The 20,735-nt window shown below is 44.1% G+C and overlaps 1 protein-coding gene across 5 annotated transcripts in view; it reads right to left on the reverse strand.

The window, feature by feature from the left end:
* Window positions 1-20,155, reverse strand: part of nrip1b (nuclear receptor interacting protein 1b) — a 34,308-nt gene extending 14,153 nt beyond the window's left edge. For 2 of the 5 annotated variants that reach the window (XM_018691955.2, XM_018691956.2), the window contains exon 1: window positions 19,877-20,155. The gene's annotated coding sequence lies outside the window, so the exon portion shown is untranslated. Of the gene's footprint in view, window positions 1-13,533; window positions 13,700-14,648; window positions 14,731-19,876 lie in introns of all 5 variants that reach the window. The other 3 variants (XM_051078446.1, XM_051078447.1, XM_018691958.2) reach the window with 3 other exon arrangements.
* Between the last annotated feature and the right edge of the window lie 580 nt (window positions 20,156-20,735).

A 20,735-nucleotide genomic window follows, 5' to 3' on the forward strand; every position in this document is an offset into this window, starting at 1 on the left:
CCCTCGTTCTCGCCATCCCTCCACCGCCACCCCCTCTGCTTTTCTCCTTCCTTGTTCACCTTTCTCATGACTTGACACCCCCCCCAGTGCCCCAGACCTGACCAAATGCTAAAGGAGGGCGGGCTGTCTTCTGCACAGATAACTGCTGCCACTAATCAAGCCTACGTGCACCGGGGCGTGGGATTAAAAGAGCTTGCACAGCTTGACTCAGGCACTGAATGGTGTTAGCGAGCACACACGCACAGGCAAACACACACACGAGGTCAAAATAAAAACCTATAGGGAAGCCAGCATCGTCTCGTCCTAGAAACACACACATATACACAAGCCTCAGACGAGCAAACAACACAACAAGGTCAACTTAAAAGCTGATACGTTAGGTGAACATTCTCAGGCTATAAAAGAACACACACAAGAAGATTAGATCTAAATTTACTCCGCCAGTCAAAACGGGACTCGGTGGTGAGCCACCCATCTCTATCTCTCAGAACACATGTCACGAAGGGAGCTGCAGTGTTGTGTGCATCTAAAGCAAAAAAAGAGGAACAAACTCGACTGTGAATTGACAGGGCCTTAATTCCCATTCGTTTTTCATTTGGAGAGATGGCTTACAAGGGGGGGTCTCTACACCATATCAAACACATACCGGAGTTGCCTGGAGGCTGTAACAAAGTGTCCTCAATGTTGCGCTACGCACGCACACACACACACACACACACACACACACACACACACACACACACACACACTCTCTTACTGCCTGTATATATATATATATATATATATATATATATATGTGTATGTGTGTGTGTGTGTGTGTGTGTGTGTGTGTGTGTGTGTCAGAGGGTGGAGAGAGAGACAACGCCACCCTATGCATCAGCAGGGATATTTCATTATGTACATAACGAGTGCCATTAATCGCTCTTAACAAGAGGACACAACCTCACCTTGGCAGTCTCACACGCGCAGCAGGAAGGTGGGGGGGTTGGGGGCGGGGGCATGGAAATATCTATAGTGCGCACAGAAATTAAAATTCAACGCACTCAAGGATCTGCCGCCTCCTTCTGACCGACCACATCGTGGCCTGGGGGCGTGTGGAGGCAAGCCAGCAGTCATATAGAAGCTGCTCATCTGATCGACACATAAAAACACATAAAAAAGTTCAAAAAAAAAAAGAGAGAGAGAGAGAGAGAGAGAGAGAGAGAGAGAGAGGAGAAGAAGAAGAAGAGGAAGTGAGGAAATAAATATATAAATAAAAGTGGGGGAAAATGCCGCAGTGGCGGTTGCCAGCGGGGGCTCGCGCCCTTGACATACTGACACGGGCAGAGGAGGGTGGGGGGTGGGGGTTGTCATGTGACACTCTTGTCATTTGCTTGATCACCCGCCTGTCCACCCAGCCACCTGGCAAACACCCCTTCCACTCCACCATCGCAATATCTCGCCCACCTTCATGCGACCTCATCCTCCGCTGACCTGACGCCGCTTGTGCCCCCCCCCCCCCACACACACCTATGCCCACCGCCGCCTACACCCTCCCCTCTGCAGTCCTAGCACCCTGTCCGCCCCACCCCTAGCACTCTGTCTCCCTCCCTCCCCTCTCCCTCCCCCGCGGCTGTGCAGCAAGGTCAGGCGGGTCACCGTGTCCTCATCTGTAATCCGCTGCCATTCGTCAGCAGCCCCGGCCCAGGCTGGAGGAGAGAGAGGAGAGAGGAGAGGCAGGCGATCCGACGAGGGGAGAATGCCCAATTAGGCAGCTGTCACACACACACACACACACACACACACACACACACAACTCAGCACAGCAGAGCAGGAGAGAGCAAGAGAGGAAGGGAGGGAGGGAGGCTGCAGAATCAGCCTACTGTCCACAGACAGGGGGTGAGGGTGGGGGTGGGGTGGGGAGACTGGGGGTGTACATGAATCCTTTCAGCTGTGAGTGTCTGTGTATTGTTTTGGTGTGTGTGGAGCAGTTGGGGGTCAACTACAGTTTAGACATGTATGACTACTATCTGAGGCATGTCAACAGGAGGGGCAGCAGGGTGTACAGACTTTTGAGGATACAGTAGTTAAATGAAATTGTATGATGGTATGCTGTTTTTATCTCACCATGACGTGCTGAGTATTCTGTTGAGTACCTCTCTTATCTGTAACCAATAGCATTGATGAGATGATCAGGGAGAAATGGCTGGGAGCTACTCGGGACAGAAAAACTTCACAGAGCGAGCACTGTCTAATGACCAGTTGGCCATTTAAACAAATCCAAATGCCAGGTCAAACCGTTCCTGGACAGAGTGGACTGTGGACTGTGGACTGGAGGTGTAGCACCACACAGAAATTTGCCGTCCCAGACTAGCAGCAGATATCAAATGGGTGACAAATATCCCATAATTGGATCATTCATCACCAGTGAACACATCTGTTTTGAGTAATGGGAAAACTAATCAGCAAAAATGATACAGGGATGACTCCACACTAGGCACCAGGAAGATTTATGCTAGAGCGATTCAGGATTCAAGCCTGTGCCTATTGATTGTTTAGTCTAAATGCTTTTTCGTTTAATCAAAAGAAAGAGTCAAAGTGGTACTAAGCCAGCCGGGTGACGGAACAGGTGTGATCGAACATCCTGGGTGCCGGGGGCACGGTGGGCTTTTAGCTGCTGAGAGGACACTCTTTCCACACTCCTCTCCCTCAGTTCCACCTTAAATGTCAAAGTTCATCAGGGTTCAGTAGAGCTTCAAATCCAGCTTTGAGTGGTTAGTGTTCAAAAGGATTGCGTCACAAGTGCGAGGGACACTTATCCGGTAAATCCTGTCTGAGTAGAAAGTACAGTTCATAGGGACTTAGGCTAGATGTCATACAGGCTGGATACACGTTCCTCTACCCTTAGGGATGATTTTCACTCAGCTACAGGTGTCTGGGGTAAACGCCACCTCCACTTTAAACAACCAGTTTACATACACACACAAAATGGAAGGGAGGACCATGCAGGTAGAGAAAAAAAGTCCTGTTACATTAATATAGTTAGAGCGTGCAAAGGGGATAAACACTGAAATCCCCTGAGCAACACTCCACAGAAAAGACTTTCTCTGCTGCAATTTAAATGTCAATTTATTATGCATCACTCCAAGCGAGTTTTACCGAGATACCAACACTGTCATTTTTATCTGTATTCTGTGGCCAGGCATAAACCCCTTTACTGTTTACTAGAAGTGCTGGGCAGTAAGGCATTCCTTAATGACATGTTACAGTCATGTGTCAACATTTTTCAGCAGCAAAGGATTACAATTTGAAATTTAGTAATTACATTACAGTTGCTAATCTGTCACTTTGATATTTGTGCTCTGTTGGCTTGTTTGCTGTCTTACTGGGTGTTAGATGGTGGGTGAGTACTAGTTTGTTATATCACAATGTCTTGTTTCCTATTTGTGATAAATGTTAAATGTCTGTATGTACTAAATACAGAAGACGTGTTGTTTTTTTATAGTCACCATTGATGCAGTTGGGCTGAGTGACAAAAGTAAAGTTTTATGAGTAACTGATAACAGTTTCAAGTATATTGCCCTTTATTGTAATTTAACATATATTACACTGTATATATTAATGTATAATCCAGCCCTACTGCTAAACTTTGTGAAAATGTAACAAGCAAAGGAATACTGTGATACTGTATGAGACAAGAGATACTATAAAGTTCATTAAGGTCACAATAAAATCCCTATCAAGTCCCATAGCCACACTACAAGTCCCCATGGGAATACTCCTGTAATATCCGTCAGGCTGTATCACTGTGCGGCTCCACCCATCTCTGTTATTATAATGACTCAGTGTTTTGTCGGCCAGTTCTTTCTCCGTTCTTCCAGCAACGAAAGTACCTAAAGTGCTCCCAAAGTCTAAAGATTGTAATCTGTGATGTCATATTGATGCATAGCCTGAAGCAGCTCCATTAGCGGCCTGGGAGACGGACTTAGTGGACTCATACAATGTCTGCCTGTACTTTTACATCTACAAGGAAATTTGGATGATAGTAGGGCTATTAGTTCTGTTCCAGAAAACATAGCCTTATCTCCGTCCAAAAACCATCCTCCATTACAGTCACCTTGTACTTCTTTTCCAATTCATTGTATATTATGTGTAAAATCATAGATGAGGAGATACTTCTCATTCCTGGTTATGAATGATAAAAACTGAAACATTGCAGGGGAATTACATACTCTCATCATGACTGAATTCATCTGTATGAAATAATAACTGGATTCTATTAATAATTAGATAATCCTCCCCAGTTTCCCTGTTCCAGGGGGTCAGAGGTCAGGGTTAGGACCTGATCTGGACCAGAGTTGAAGCTGGTAGTGATCCAGTCCAGTGTAGTACACAAAATGCTGCCAAAAACAAAGACATGATCCCAGATCCTCAAGCAAAACGGCAGAGTCTTAACTCATTACACCACCTCCGCTACCCTGTGTGCTGCCCTGATATGTACAGCTGTGTGCTGTTGTAGGATGATACAATGTTCTCACCATGCAGCCACAGTGTAATGTGCACTGCAAGCCAATACCTGATTGACCAGTGAACACATGACAATAATGTAAACAGAAAGCAGAGGAGCAAGTCAACCCATGGATACTATATAGTATACTCTATTACCTATAATCTCAGTATAAGCTGCAACAGCTATTTAATAGCATTATTCCAGGTGACTTTGTAGACTTCTATCTCTTTTTTCTATTTATATCTTTCACAATGTTCAGTGTTTTCCTTACAGAGACTACAATGTCCACACCCGCATATTGTATTTTATTTATAATCTATTTTATCAGGAAAAGCACAGGTGGTGCTGATAACACACAATAATAATCTGTTCTATACAAGTGTCCCTGTAAGGCATGACAGTGTGACCGTGAGCCAGCACGAACAATACCAAAACCCTCACCACAAGCATATTGTATTTCTGACATGTGGGAAACACTGGGAAATGAGCACATCAGGAACTCAGTGGGTGTGCAGGATAACAAAGATTAAGATTAAAATGCTGAATAAATGTACCAAAAATGTTTATATTTGCTTTGCTGCCATTTAGCTGCTGTTGGTGATCAGTGTGGTGTACAAGTATCAAGAGTTGCAAACATCAAATGCCCGTGACCACAGCTATACTTTCCATTTGATACCACCTGCAGATGCACTATAGCTGGCCTGTGCAGCAGTGTGTGCTCTTTGGTCAAAAAAAGGTAGAACTCATTTAAGCTGAAACACTTTAACCCAAACCCTCAGCTGAAGAACATTTGCCATTGGTTTGCTGTCCCTTTAAATAACTTTAAGACCTTTTTTCTCTTCTCTACCTCCCTCCCCTGAGGTTTATCACTGTGACTCTTCTCTCTTCCATCTTTCTCTCCCTCTCTTTCACACACACACACACAAATTCGGCCTGTATGTGTGGCTGGCAACTACAAAGCAGTTAGCCAAGCATCTCTTGGCTCTGTGCAGAGAGAATAAGACACTCTCATTACTGCCCTTAAAAAACTCTTGCCCTCACAAAATCCACTGTAGACCCAGACACCGGTGCAGAAAGTCACAGGAAAGATTCAGGGAGTTGAAGGCTACTTTTTTCCTTTACAAGTCAATTCTGTGTTTGTGTGCATGTCTGTGGTTGATGGTTTTCTGCCCCCCCCCCTCCCCGTTCCCCTTTCCTGTTCCTCTTTAATGTCACAGGGCTGGCTCATATGACCTTGAGCAGCAACGTTGGCACGGCAAGAGCGAGAGCTGCCTCGCCTGCGGGCGCCCTTGAACTGGATCTGCAAGACAAAAAAAAAAAAAAAAAAAAAAAAAAACCTTCACGCGGCCTGATAGACATCTCAGCCCTCCTCCTACCCCCCTCCACCTCCTCAACTATCCTCCCCCTTTCTCCTCGGCTCTTTTATTCAATCTACGCCACTCCTTATCTGTTCCCCCTGGTGGGAAGAGATTTATCAGGATGCTGTATCTTTAACCTCTCTATCAGACTGAGATAGAAACAGAATTTCAAAATGTCTGACCAGCCTGCGTGGATTTATTTTTAAACTACCGCCACCTCCTCCTCCTCCTCTTGCATTCACAAGCCCCGTGCCATTTCAGGAAAGTGGGGGGGGGGGGGGGGTATTCCAGTTGCTTTATGGAATACACCTGTGTGACAAGACAGGCCGTCCACTCCAGAGGTGTTGTTTACGTACAAGGAAATTCCAGACTGTTTTTCCTCCCTGCTCTGCTCTGAGCCATTGGCACACAGTGACCTGTAGCTTCAAAACAAATATCCATGCCTCCGTTCCAAGGATGAGCGTCAGCTTACTGGCCAATCAAGGTTCTCTGACTTAGAGAGGGGGTGGCGAATCAGAGCCAGTGTTTTGACAGGTTGATGGTGACCTACTGGGTCCCAATGAAGACCTCTGATTTTCCAAAGTAAACACTGTGGTCCATAGTCCAAAGTCTGGCTCTGTACTGTCAAACTTTGCTCTTGCCTGAGTGCGAGTGAGAGCATAGTCTACTATAAAAGCACAAAGAAGGGTTTTATCAACATGTAAATATTGCAGCACCCTCCCTGCGAGTGCAGCTCAGGCCACCAAGGTTCAAGTATTACAGTAAATATTTGTATTGCCCTGTTAGAAGCAATGTGTTCAATACTGGGTGGTTGAAAATTCACAAAAGGCCTTTTCTTCTGACCATAACATACATGCACTGCAAAACAGTGTATGTGCAGAGGACTGTATTGGAGGTTTGGACACTGTGAGACCGGTTCAGCCCTCCTGCTGGTTCTCTTCATGCCTGACCTTTCAAAACTGTAATGTTATCACATGTCATACGCAGGCCTGCTGGAAACCATCTGCTAAAGGCGCTGTGGTGGCTCCCTGTCACCAAAAAAATAAAAAAATAAAAAAAAAAAAAAAAAAACACTGGCTGGAGTGGCCAAGTACTGGTTCTGACTGGTTTACCACTCAGCATGCCTCACCTTCACACACACACACACACACACACACACACACACACACACACAGACGGTGGCATGTATACGCCCCCTCAGAGGCTGTTGTTGAGTGACACGGGCTATGAGCAGTCTCCTCAATTAGCGTTAAGGGGCTTTCGCACAGAGACATGAAGTTCTGGGGCTAAGAATAACATTAGACAGGTCTGCTCCCCAGCAGTGGCAGGGCTCGGGAGCTGTGGCACTAAGGAGAGCTGGGTGTGTGTACTAACCGGAGTCTTGCTGCTAATCCGATCCCCCGCCATGTTTAGCCCCACCTCAGGATATTATGTTATGTTTGTTAGTGTGACACCTTGGCTAATAAGGCTGTTTTTACACAGAGCGAAACCAATATGATTAACATTAGCCGGGACTGATATAGGAAAAGAGAGAAGACACAAAATCTAATGAACCCTGTGTTTATTTGCTGTGAAATCCCTCCCATCTGAAGTAAAAAAATCTAGTTTTCATATCAGGGAGATGGTAGCGTTAAAATATTAAAAGACCCACTATAGATCCCCCCCACAGAAGAGCCAAAAAGCAGACTCGGTTGTAGAGGCACCACAGTGTCCTGGGAGATTCATTACAGGCAGATTTGTTCCACATAGTGAAATATGAGTGAGCTCTACTGCCTGAAAATTGCATTGCTCCATAAGCAGACCCCAATGTAAGAATAAGCTCTGATTTTCAGTTCTAAAGGTCTCAGCTCAGTACAACAGCCGCAGCAATTATTTGTGAGGAGGAGATCAAACCCAGTGTTTATCCCATTTTGTCTGTCTGAGACACGGTAGGAAGACACAAAGGATCTGAAACAACGAGCAATGGTACGGACCCATGTGAAATCAATATCAAAAATATTTTGTGAGTATAAATTATTTCTTTCCCATGGCCTGATGGAAATTGGCCAAAAATCCAAAATGTAATCACCACTAAGTCTTGTTTGAACACAACATCAGTCTGGTTTAGAAAACACTGCCCTGATATCAGGATTCCTGTGAAAAGTTTACCAGAATGAGATAAATAAAAGATTTTTTTTGTCAGAAATAATATCTCATGAGGGTACATGTAAGCAAATTATCTATTCACATGTCTGGCTTTGGCACAGATGATATGCAAAGAGGTCATTGCATCTGAATAAGCATCTGTATTGCTCATTTCTAAACCACAGTTGAACTTAGTACAGTAAATAACCTGACCTGAATAAAGTCGAGCAAATCTGGCAGAAAGCGGGCTATATTTAGAAAACTGCACCCGTGTGTCAGAGAAAGAGAAATGTGAAAAGATCCTTTACTTAAAAGCATGTGTGGCACAGGCTTTGAGCTTGTCAGGTCTGACTGCAGTAATCAAACGCTATTACTGGAGACTGAGAGGGGAAGAGAGGAACTTATAGGAGGTGGCAGTGCTTCAGAGACTCCCGCACTACTGTAAGCCTTATATGTGCGTGTGTTTTTTGAAGTGTGGGGCTGGGGAGTGAGGAGAGACCTCAGTGCTCAGCTTGGGGCGTATAATCTATGGTTCATTTGCAGCTTTTCTCCCCAGTATGACAAGCCGTTTACAAGACGTAGCCTCTGCTGCTGACCCAGTTCTGAGTGGCTGCGTCTCGCGACAAGGCCCTGCCTCCCCATCAGGCCCTGCTCCTCGTCTAACTGACGATAACACCGCCACCCTCTGCCTCCGTGAACTGTGGGAAAAAAAATAGGTCGCCCTGACCCACTTTTCTTCTTTCTTTTTTTTTCCTCCCCTCCCTAAGATCGTGCAAGGAGTTCTGCAGAGCATGATCGACGGAGACAGCAAAAGGGAGAGAGAGAGGGAAACAAAGGAAGAAAGGAAGTTGAAAAAGACAGACCCAGAGACTTCTTTGTGATGGGTCCCTGCATTTTGGCGATGCGTTCCTGTGGCCTTTGGAATAGAGGCGACCCCTTATCAGCCGGCCTGCTGTGTGTTTGGCAAAAACCCTCCCACGCCTTGATACAACAACGGCTCCTGAGGTTAAACACCATCTACAGGCCTCACCAGTCCACTCCACCTCCCAATTTCTACATCTCCTCTTCTAGGTGGCCATTATCTCATGTCTTACTCAGAATGCTAAATGGGATCCTCTGCCTTATTTAAACACAGACATACACTCTGCTTTTTGCAGTCATTTAACACCCGTGAAGGTATGACATGTCATCCAGCCAGAAAAATTATGAGCCGTTCCTGGCTAGGGGACATATTACAGGGGTAGATGAGCTGAGAGCTGCCCTAATGCCTGGTAGCATGACACTGGCCCCTTTGAGTGCCTCTGTGTGGGTTAGGACAACTCATGATATATCTCAGATCACGCACGGTACTCTCATGCAAACCCTCCCCTCATTAAGCTGTGCTCACTCATGCATTGCTTTTGTAATCCCTCCACACATTAACCATGGTTCTCCTGGACGGGCACGCTCCTTTGACAACAGCTGAGAGTTTCATTCATTTATGGAACTGATTTTTAATTCTGCAACACCCTTTGTATCAGTGTTGGATTCCTGTTTGAACCCATTGTGAAATACCTAATCAACACGCACCTTTGACTGCTAATTTAAATATTAATGTGCCAGCCAAAAATCATCACTCATCACTCACTGGTGTCTTGGTGTCGCTTAGCAACCTTTGTTTAGCTTCTGTTCAAGAGCTACATTTGTAGGCGTGAGAGTGACATTTAATTATTACCTTTTAAAAACCTTTTACCTTTAAAGTGACTTACTGAACTGAACAATTCTACTTCAGCTATAGTGTGCTACCTCTCTTTTATAGCAGTAGTAAGCCACTCACAGTGCATTATAATGATTTTACACATCCTAGCCTTTTAAAAACCACAGCATGACTCGTGTAAGTAAATTTTAACATTTTGGCTACAAAAACCTCTTACAAGTAGACTGTCTGAACATTAGTGTGCCTTATGTTAGCCCCCCAGTGCCACAGAAACATTAGTCCCACCAGATGCTGGTGACTACATATGTTTGTGTGTGTACTCATTTGCATCAGCCACAGTTTGACACTCCACTCAAAAAACCAGAGGAGGGTTTACCTGCCTGCTAAACTCTCACCAGCTCGGTGCTAAGCCCCTGCGTGCTAATGGTGACCTAGTGCACACAGACATGTTGGTGCCTCAGAGACGAGTCATGAAGCCTGCTGCTCCACTTTCCTCCGCTGCCAGAAAATCTGCAGAAACAGTGGAGCTGTGCCGTATCTTGCTTTTATGTGTGAAGTGCAGCAAATATGACCAGAGACAGAGAGAAAATGGCTGTTGGAAAAAGTAATAGGGTGTCAGGTCTCCTTATTCGGCAGGGGCTGGTGGAGGTTCCAGCTCCAGTTAAAGGGGTGGATGTAGGTCAAGCCCTGCCTCCTCATAAGCACCAAGGTCAATGCTGAATGGAAGGGAAGGTGGCTTAGAGAGAAAGAGGCCCTGGATAAACCACATTTGTCTGGCTCTTGTGCCAGCAACAGCCCTAGACGTGTAAACACAGTTACACAAGCTCACAGCTCCTCTGTGCTACTCCTAGGTGTGTGTACATGTGTGCGTTATACATGTTATACAATATGTAGCTCCTATTGCCTTTTATAACCCAAACAAGGTTAAATATAAATAGGAGTTGGCAACATTTCTGTTGTGCTGTGCTCATACACATATAATACAGAGGTACACCTGTGATGGGCTGTGGGCTGAAAATCAACATCCACATGAGGGTACAGGTTCCTCTCCAGTATAGTGTTAAGTGTGTGAGCTACAGGTGTATCCAGATGAGCAGATGTGTGATTTTAAAAATATCAAATCCAAGCAGCTAAGTTAATCAGAAAAGCTTATGAGGTGTTCTGAAGTTTGATTCCCACTGGAGCCATCCTCCCAAAAGTCTCAATTTAATAAAGTTTCATTGTACAAATAAACAAGTTCTATATCAAAATTTCAGTTTTGTCAAATAATACTAATTTATACAAAATCAAAATAAGAAGTAAAGATTACAAAAATTTGAAAATCACAAGCAGCTCAACTTGCTCTCTGTGTGTAACAGACATGAGGAAACATATGCTCATCTGGATTGTTCTTCTCCCTCTCTAAAGCCTCAGTTATCCATCGACAAATTGTGGCCTGTAGCAGCTAATGCAACAGTCTTGTATAATGCCTTACTCCCTCCAGCACATAATGAGTTCATTTTATTAAAGCTGAAGAATATGGTATGTCTTGGCCTGTGTTCTAATATTGCCACAGTGAGATGAGAGGCACAACGATGGAGAACACATGGCTCCACAGAGAGAACAGAGGGAATATACTTCTGTGAAAACAAAACTCAAAATTAGTCTTGGCTTCTTCATATAGCAGCCTGAGATCCTGTAAGCAGCCTGGAAGTCTTGTCAGATCCAGTATTATTTTCATATTAGGGGGTAGGAATATCCTCACAAATCATCAGATTAAGTTTCTTACTATCATCTCACCCTTAGAATTTACAGTAGATGACATTATGGGTAATTTGTCATCTTTAAACAATTTTTTTTTTCTTTTTTCTGAATTTAATATAATTTCAATTTAATTTGGCTCAATTTCACATTTTGATGTTACATTTAAACTTTCGATTTAAAAAAAATAAGATTCACTAGCCTGTTCCTGACAACAATTTTTATTATGTCTGAGGACATGTTAAAAAAAACTACAAAAATATTTTAAATGATACATCATCATCATCTCAGAAATGAAGGTAACATTAAAAACAATGCCAGGAATTTAAGGAACAGCTAAAAACACCATTATTTTCACACCTCACTTTGTGTTACAACACACACTTGATGGAAACAGTGTATTATAATATGTTTCAACTAGCCTGAAAGAACCTGAGGGAAACAGTGCCAGAGAGTGTTTAGTTCTCCAGATATACTGAGAGCGGACATCAATATTCTGAAAAAGTAAAAAGTGATCGACTTGTATGTACCAAGACTGGCAGCTGGCTAGCGTGTACTGATGCAGGTTTAACAAAGTGTCCATATTTAAGTCCTTATTTACCCAGGCATATGGTAAACACATCCAGGGGGGCAGAGATGTTAATGTACTAGCATAAAAATACTCTGAAGCAGAGACAGTAGCTTGCTCTAAAGCGAGACAGTGAGCCAGCATGGTTTTAAACGGCAGGGCAGCTGTAGGGAGTGAGTGAAGGCAACTGCAATAACACAAATCCTAGCAGCCAGCTCACTCTGGACATGAATCACTCTGGACATGAAACGACCTTTCCCTGACATATGCTGGTATCAGTGATTGAGAATTGAGAAGATGACTAAACCTGCTCAGTTCGTCACTGCAGTCAAACAGGGTGGAAACTTGTGGCCGGCCATTCCCAAATTCAGATAAGGCCAGGGATCACTGGAGCTGAAGCACTTGGTTTGACATGACCTCAACCCTTTTTGACCTTGGAGTGATTACCCAATTGAATGACGGACCCTGCAGCTGCATGTGGGCCTGTGGCAAGTGTCTCCACCCCCTCATCCTCGTAGACATACAAGGTCGGGAGAGAGGATAGGGGGTGAGCCTGGGTGAAGGGTGTCACATGATTGGATCTCCTTCTGGAGAGTTACTTAAAAAGCCTCCTCAGCAATCAGGTCAAGGTCGTGCTCTAGCCTTAATGCCAAAGGAAAAAAGAGAAGTCTGTGAATGTGTGTGTGTGTGTGTGTGTATGTATGTGTGTGTGTGTGTCTGGAAGGGTGCACAAAGACAGATGAGAGAGAGGAGGAATGACTACGTACTCCTCTACATGTTCAGCAGTCCTGGGTCCTTGATAACTTGAAAACACAAGCTATGATTCTATTAGCTGTATTAATCTTCCTGCTTAGTGGACACTTTTATTCAAAGTCACTTACACGATTATCACTCTTGCACATCTCTTTCCATTTCTACAGCTGGATATTTACTGGAGAAATCCAGGTTAATTGCCTTTGCTCAAGGGCAGAGGGTGAGCAGAGTATGAGCCAGCAATCTTCTGGTCACCAGTCCATTTTCCCTAAGTAATAGGTCATATGGCTGCCTCAAGTCATCAGCCCTGTGCTCTCCATCTTCTCTCAAATGGCCTCTCTACTACTGGGAGCCTTCTAACACAGTTATGAGAAAGCTGCACTTCTGAACCACAGTCTTTCGGTCTGTTTAGTCTGCTCTAGTGAGGATGTTCTGAATAACGCCACCTCACTAATGGATTTACAAGTGGGCTGGAGGTTCACAAAAGGACGGCATGTTTCAGATATTCAAGAGACCACTTCCAGTGAAAGAGGGGGACTGGGGTTATGCCAAATGTCCTCGGCCCTTCCTTTGTGGTGTGGGAGTGCATTCATTCTGTTAATCTAGAGATGTGCCACTTATTTAACCATGTTCTGTTAAAAGATATTTATTGAAAGTGCAATGAGTCATTTATGCATTCATTTACAAATTTAAAATGGAGTGAAGAGAATCTGAAATGTCAGAGCCATTACAAGGCTGGTCTTTATGCATCTTAGAGGACACAGTCTAATGAAATATTATTTTGGATGAACAACAAATTATCTACCTTGGACTAAAATGCAGAAAATGAGGTATTTCAGCTGGGATTTGGTGACATTCTTCTATTGGAAACCCGGGTAATGTGCTGCAGATCTATCTGAACTCACAGAGCTCTGACTCTCCATGGCCACCCGCACAGGTCCCTTGTTGCCCAGCAACAATTCAGCTCATCACTAGAAGCCAAAAAGTTACACAATTACAGTTGAAGCCAAAAGAGGATTTGGGGTGTGCAGCACGTAACATCATTCAGCAAGTTATATCCAACTTCTATAAGATGTGGGTCTGAATGAATGAGGAAGTGGGGAAACTCCAAGTCTTGCATTTTCCACTCATCCTGCACAGCCAAGCAATGTGAAAATATGTGAGCGTTCGCAGGGTTACACTGAAAATAACCCAAATATTGACAGTAGAAATGTGTACTATGAACATTGAAGTGTTGTTGAGCTGGTGGCATACAAGAACAGCTCTCAGGTACAAAGTTTAATGATGCCTGAATTTCCCCGAACTTCACCCATTTTGCAATGGAAATAAATCTCAGGGACACAACCTCGAAGCCTATACTGCATATGCATCCACCACTCCCTCTCCTCCCTCCCTCCCTCCCTCCCCTGTCGTCCTGTGCAATATATCCATCATTCATTCATAAATTCTGAAAACTCCTCTTTAGTTAATTGCCTGGGAAAATTTAATTTCAAACGAAAGCTTTTAAAAGAGAAAGATATAATTAAGTTGCAGGGATCTCTCTGCCCCCTCCTTGCCCAGGGGGGCTGAGGGGACATGTGCTGTGAGCTGTGCAGCTCTGCACCGCACTGCTCCGTGTCAGGGAAGTCATACACCCATGTTTAAAGCAGAACGTTACGTAAAGCCTCCCCCTCTGCACAGGCTTACTGCACCAGACGCTGTGTCCTTGCCTGGGCTGCTCAAGGTTCCCAAAGGGACAGGCTGCTAAGAAGTTGGGAAGGACGGGGCCCTGTGATAGCCTGCAAAGGGAGGGAGGGAGGGAGGGAGGGAATGGGTGGTGGGGTGGGGGGGAGCTGCTGCCTGTGACAGCCTTGGACTTTGAATTCAGCGCCAGACAGGCTCATGCATCAATCCCTCAACTTACAAAGACAAGCCACTAACCTTGACGAGGCCAGGGACTCTTCAGGAATGAGTGGCATTTTCACTTAGCCCCAGCTTCTCCCCTGCACTCCTGCCACATAACCTGGTTAAAATAAGACACAGTTGAATAACAGTCGCCCTCAGTCTCTGGACTTTGTGACCTGCTGTTCTAGCCTTCAACCCTTAGGCTTCTTAGACCACGCCAGGGACATATGCATTAATACATTTGGAGGCAACATAAATAGCATTTAGTACACAAGGTGCAGCAGCCTTGTCTGATGCCTGTCAGAGGCTGGTTTGTTTGACTGATGCATGAAACGAGCTCATGTGATTCCATGTTTGCTATGATTCTCGGGATCAACAACTGTATCATTGCAGACTTAATTACAAACATCCTCTGCTGCAGCTAAACAATTCCAACAAGAGCAACAAACATGCAGAGAAGTATCTGCTGTCTTTATCCTTTGTATTCCTCTGTAAGAAAACAAGGTGGACGCTCTCTATCACATGTACACACTGGCCGGGTATGCCTCCTATCTATGAGCGTCTGTCCTCATTCCGCTTGCAGCCTGCCCCGCTCTGTCACGCATGTGACATTGGCCTGCTTGTGGCAAAGCAGAGACCTTCCCCTCGTCTGACTGCAGCATCCTGGCAGCACGCTCGCCACAATGGTAGAGAAACTGCACCTCTACAGCCCGGGGCAGCAACTCTGCTACAGGAGCAAGAGAGGGAGAGAGGGAGGGAGGGAAGGAGGGAGTCAGTTCCACTCCGCTCCTCTGCTGTGACCACACCAGCCCGGCCAGGAAAAGAGTCAGCTCCTCTCACATCACCCAGGAGGTCTGCTGCTCTGCACTACATCTCCTCAGTCTTTACTTAAAGCATCAGAGGAGAGGGACAGTGGAGATTTGGTATTAAGCTGGTAGCTCTGTTACCACAGTACAAGGTAGCTTGATGTTGTTACCCTGCTCTGCTTCATTGATCGTCACAGTTAGGCTTCCGCAGCTGTTGTTTTCGAAACAGGCCAATGCTTCACGTGGTTAACATGTGTAATTTATTTGACCCACAATATCTCCTTATTTCAGCCGCCTTCGCGTTTCGTGAGCAGTTTTCAGCAAAGTCTAAATAATTCACAGCAATTGCAATCAGCGGCGATCAATCGGCAGTGATAATTGAGGGGCCCTGTCATTGCGCCAAGGCCAAGGTGAAGCGTGAAGGCAGAGAGGGGTGGAGAGTTGGAGGTGAGGGTGAAGGGGGAGGAGGTGAGGAGGAGGGGAGGGACGAGGAGGAGGGAGGGGAGTCATTCAACAGATGAGCTCTGGCTAGGATAGCTCTCAGGGGTTGCAGCAGAGGCGTCCATCTTTCTTCCTCGCATTTCGTCATTCCAGCCTACATCCAGGAGCGATGGCTGTAAAGATGCATTTAGCAGTTCCTGCCTTGTCATCAAAATGAGTCCCATTGACTTTGGTTGCCTTCTGTTCATGACAGAAGCACCAACAGGAGCCGGAGTGATTGCCTCTGAATGAGACAGTGCTGCCATAACTGAGAGCCCTCACTAAAACCCTATCTTCTGAGCAGCACACAGTGGGAATGAGCTTAAACTGCCCACACAATGATCTTATTTCAGAAAGCAAAATCAACTTCAGTAGTTTTGTGCTTTGTTTTCAGATGTGGGTTTTCCAGTGACAGAATATTCTGCGAAAATGCACTAATAATTAATTCTGATAAGTAAATAGCACAAGTTTCCACATGCCTATTTATGTATCTGCCTGACTAATTTATGATCTTCGTGGAACAGTGGTGCTGCAGTATTAATTCTAAAGTCTGTATTCATTTTTTAAATTCAATTTTGTTGGCTTCAGTGGTTTTCAGCCACTACATCAATCTGTGTATGTTTACACTAACATCACTCAAGCCCTGACATTTTAGCCTTGTCTTCGTCATATCCATTTCAAGTAATTTTCTATTCCAATTTAATGCAATCTGGCCCTGTTGCAGAATCAAGAGGTGACACTGTAGTCTGTGTGCTAGGCGTGTGTATGTGAAATCCATTGACAGATAAGAGGTGTGGAGGAGGAGGAGGGGGCACAGAGTCAAGATACTAAAGAGTGCTAGCATCCTCTTAATAGTGAGATGCTAAAAACTGATTATTTCAAACACTTTGATTAAGTACAACATTAACTGGTCTTGTCTTGTGCTTTGGTCATGTCAATTTGTGATAAACGTTTTAGTCTGACAATGAAATTTACAATGCAATTGTTGTGGTGTAAATCTTTGCTGTTGTAGTATTGAGTATTGTTATTAGCAGAAAGTGTCTACTGAATAAACAAACAATAAAGAGAACAATAAAATGATTTGGCGTAATGCATGCTCTGCACAAATATTATAGAGCCCAAACAATTAGAGAAATGAGCTTGTGGCCAAAAGGTCTCTGGTTTGATTCCTCAGTGGGCCGACAGTACGGGCCTGTAAGTGGATGAGAAATGCACTTCTCTTCCTCAACATCTACTGTCAAAGTGCCCTTGAACAATGTTCGGTGGCCAACAACACAAGTGCTGGGCAGCTCCCAGGTCTATAATAAATCAAAAACTCTGCAATAAATGCATGACACTTGTTCTTGTAGATTGCACATTAGTTTGTTTATTCGCAGAGTATCTCAGCAATCAAAAAGCAGGATGTCTCCGTCAGTTCTGTCTGCCCTGTGTCTCTCACTATTATGACTGACAGATTTACAAACAGCGGGCTTTGAGTTGGCACAGTGGTAGCAGTTAGAGAGGCTGTTAGTGGAGGTAAGTGCCGTGGGCATGTACTCCTGTATCTGTGGCATCATCCTGTATAAAAATATACTATTACATCAAATGATTTAAAGGAGAGAGGATTTTACTGAAATTACCAGCTGTTTTTCATACTGTAATGAAATACACCATCTATAACACAAGTGCAAAAAAGACACGCAGAGCAAAATGGCACACCCGCATGAACACAATTACACACACACACACACACATCAAAACATGCCACTTTCATACAGCAGTGGTGGTGTTTTGATGGCTGATAAGATTTGCTGTCATGAAAGGCAGCCAGTGGATAAGAGTGAAGAGTGCAGAGTCCAGTCTTGTGACTGCTCAGCAGCCTCAACATAATTTGCATTTGGCCATTTGAATGTCCTCTGGTTCTGTTGCAGACTAGTGCACATCACTCAACAGCAGCTCCCTGGACAATAGGCAGATGGCTTAGTCAAATCAAGCTACATCCAATACAGAGAATTCTTTGAGTTACAGCACGGGTGGTCAGACCACTCAAACAAAAGTAGTTTTTAAGTGCAACTTTAAAGTTGGGCTATAAATGTGGAGGTTTTAGTTATCTATGGCAACAGAGGACAAGCTGAACTACCTTGAACATCTTGTATAAGTTCAGGTCAAATAATTAAGCAGCTTAAATGCTCAACAAAAGAAAGGCTAAAAGGCAGACCCCCAGACACAGACAGTATTTGGAAGGCTTTTAAAAAGTTTAACTTTTCTCCACATTACTTTTTTGTTAGTCTAAGTTACAGCAGTTCTCTGAAAGGTAGTACATTAACTGAACTAACCTTTTTTTATTCCTCATATCACGACAGCCAAACAGGCTGCTGCTGGGAAGCTTTGTAAATTGCCCTTTTAGAACCTGAACTGAAGATGTACTCTGCCCTCCTTCCTGTAACTTGCAGCAAACTTCAGCCCCTGACCTTTTGCCTCCACACTGATTCAAAGTCCAATGAAGCAATAGGACATTTCAGGAAATGGAACACCTACGCAAAGGCCATTCAAAAAGCCTCCACAGCAAATTACTGAAAAACATCCAAGTCTTTGAACTCTATCAAAACATATCTGACATGACGACACAGTGATGTGACAGGCTGCAACTGACCAACTTCAACCAGCTGCATTTTGGTCTATAGACCAACCACACATCCCCCCAAAAACTTGAAGGGACCGGCCTGTGGTGTACGCAACAAGGCAAAACAAAATGACCATTAATGGGGATCATTAACTAAGCCCTGAATCCAAAACATGGCTGTTTATAGCTCATTAAAAAGGCCAAATGTTACCTTGATACTGATTATGTTATGGACTTGTTGTAGCAACAATGCTTTGTAACATTTTGAACTATGTTCATCTACACTGTATTTACTGTACATGCTCAGGGGTTAGCACCACTGTCACTGCCTCCCCCTGAGTGGTTATGCAATGTAAAATACAAAAACCACACTACAGGGAATATACAATATATGCAAGGCAGATTTAAGACTCTTTTTCAGACATTCATACAACTTAGAATCAACTTCAACCACCAAAAAAATAAGAATGAAAAGCTCTCAGTGAAATATGTGTCCGGGCATCTATTAAGATTTCCCATTAAGTAGCCTACTGTATCCAGGACTAAGCTATATTTCAGCACCTATTTATGACACAAGCTCAACATATAACTGCACTCACGTCCATTTAAAGGCCTTGAGGTTTACTTAAAACCCTTCGTGATCTTTGCAAGGAGCAGGACTTGCCAATAGTAATTTAAAGAACATTGCAACTGTGAAGTGTTTCCCATTGGTGGTGCTAACACTGCTTCTGTTATGAGTCAATGTGATGAACTACATTAACTGTACTAACGTTACATTACAACTCCTATGACTCTGACAGCCACATAGCGAGTATTATTATTCAATTCTCCGCGGAGTGTCAACATCCATTCAGTGTTCGTACGGTCAGTAGTAGCAGACTATGACAGTGGCGTTAAAGAAGCGGAAAATACACTTAGAAAATAAGCAGGACGGTTTCATCTGATTCAGCTGCGGTCGCTCCGTAGGGATAAATGAACATTGGCAAATTGGCCACATTTACACAGAAAATACCTCTATCCTAGGCCTAATTTCCTGGTCATAATTTAGCCAGGAAATGGAGACAGTGGCTGTTATTACTAGAAGACTTCGTGGGTTTAATCAGGAGCCTATAACACCGCACACAGACAGGTTTATTCCCCACTTCTTCTTTATGCAGCGTTTTCAGCGCTATATCCATATGCGCCTCTGCTCGCCTTACGACACACAAACAGCCTTCCTATGCTCGAAAAAACGCGCTATTATCTGGCACAATCCTCGACACCGCGTTCCGTAGGCCTGTATAACACACCCGTGGATTTTTCACCCCCAGTGGTAATAATAATAATAATTCCCCGGATATGACAGTGCGTTTATCTATAGCACACAGATCTCCTACCTGCGTTGTCCACCCCACAGTCAGCCGGAGAGGCGCATCGTTATTATTCGACAGGAGGAGGAAAATCCATTGAAAACGGTCGCATCTGTCTTGACACTTTCAGGCAGGAAACGGAGGTGGCGAGGCAGGCTTTTAAAAAAAATCACAATTTTAGTCCGAAAAAATGCCTCGTATGTTGGTGCTACGACTGTGAGCGAGCCGAGGTGCGTAGCGTGTAGTCTGTGTGAATTGTTTATTCTCGGAGTCTCCTCGCTGTGGAGAAGTGAGCGGAGACAGCCACACTCCTCCTCCTCTGCTGCCGCTGACACCACCCTTAAAGGAACAAGCCTCCACTCTGCTGCTGCCCACACACCCCCACTGCCAATACAAAAACATGTCATAATAATAATCATAATAATAATAATAATAATTATTATTATTATTATTAGAATAATCATAGCATCATACACATGCTATACTTTTTTGTTAGTGTTTTGTTTTTATTTCCCATACCTAACTATACATTTTAGATGTAACTCAGTTGTTTTCTATTGCTCAGCAGGGACAGTCCTATTGGTCTTGAAACGTGCCAGTAACATTAATAGGTACAGCAGTATCAGTTACAGTATCACTAGTAGTCTGTAAACTACTGGATTTGAGGAATTTAGTAAAAACATTCTCCAACAAGTTCTTTATGGTGAATACCAGAAGGACAGACAGTCAAAGAGCAATTTCAGAAGTTCTTGGACTTAAAGAAGGACTTAAAAGGCCACTCCACTGATTCTACACATACAGTTTAATATACAGTCATGGGGAGCACCACTGAGCTTGTGAAAATAATGTCTTGTGTGGCTCTGGAAAAGCTTTCAAAAAGCTGAAA

Source organism: Lates calcarifer, linkage group LG20 (assembly GCF_001640805.2).
Source record: "Lates calcarifer isolate ASB-BC8 linkage group LG20, TLL_Latcal_v3, whole genome shotgun sequence".
Classification (NCBI taxonomy): Eukaryota; Metazoa; Chordata; class Actinopteri; family Centropomidae; genus Lates; species Lates calcarifer.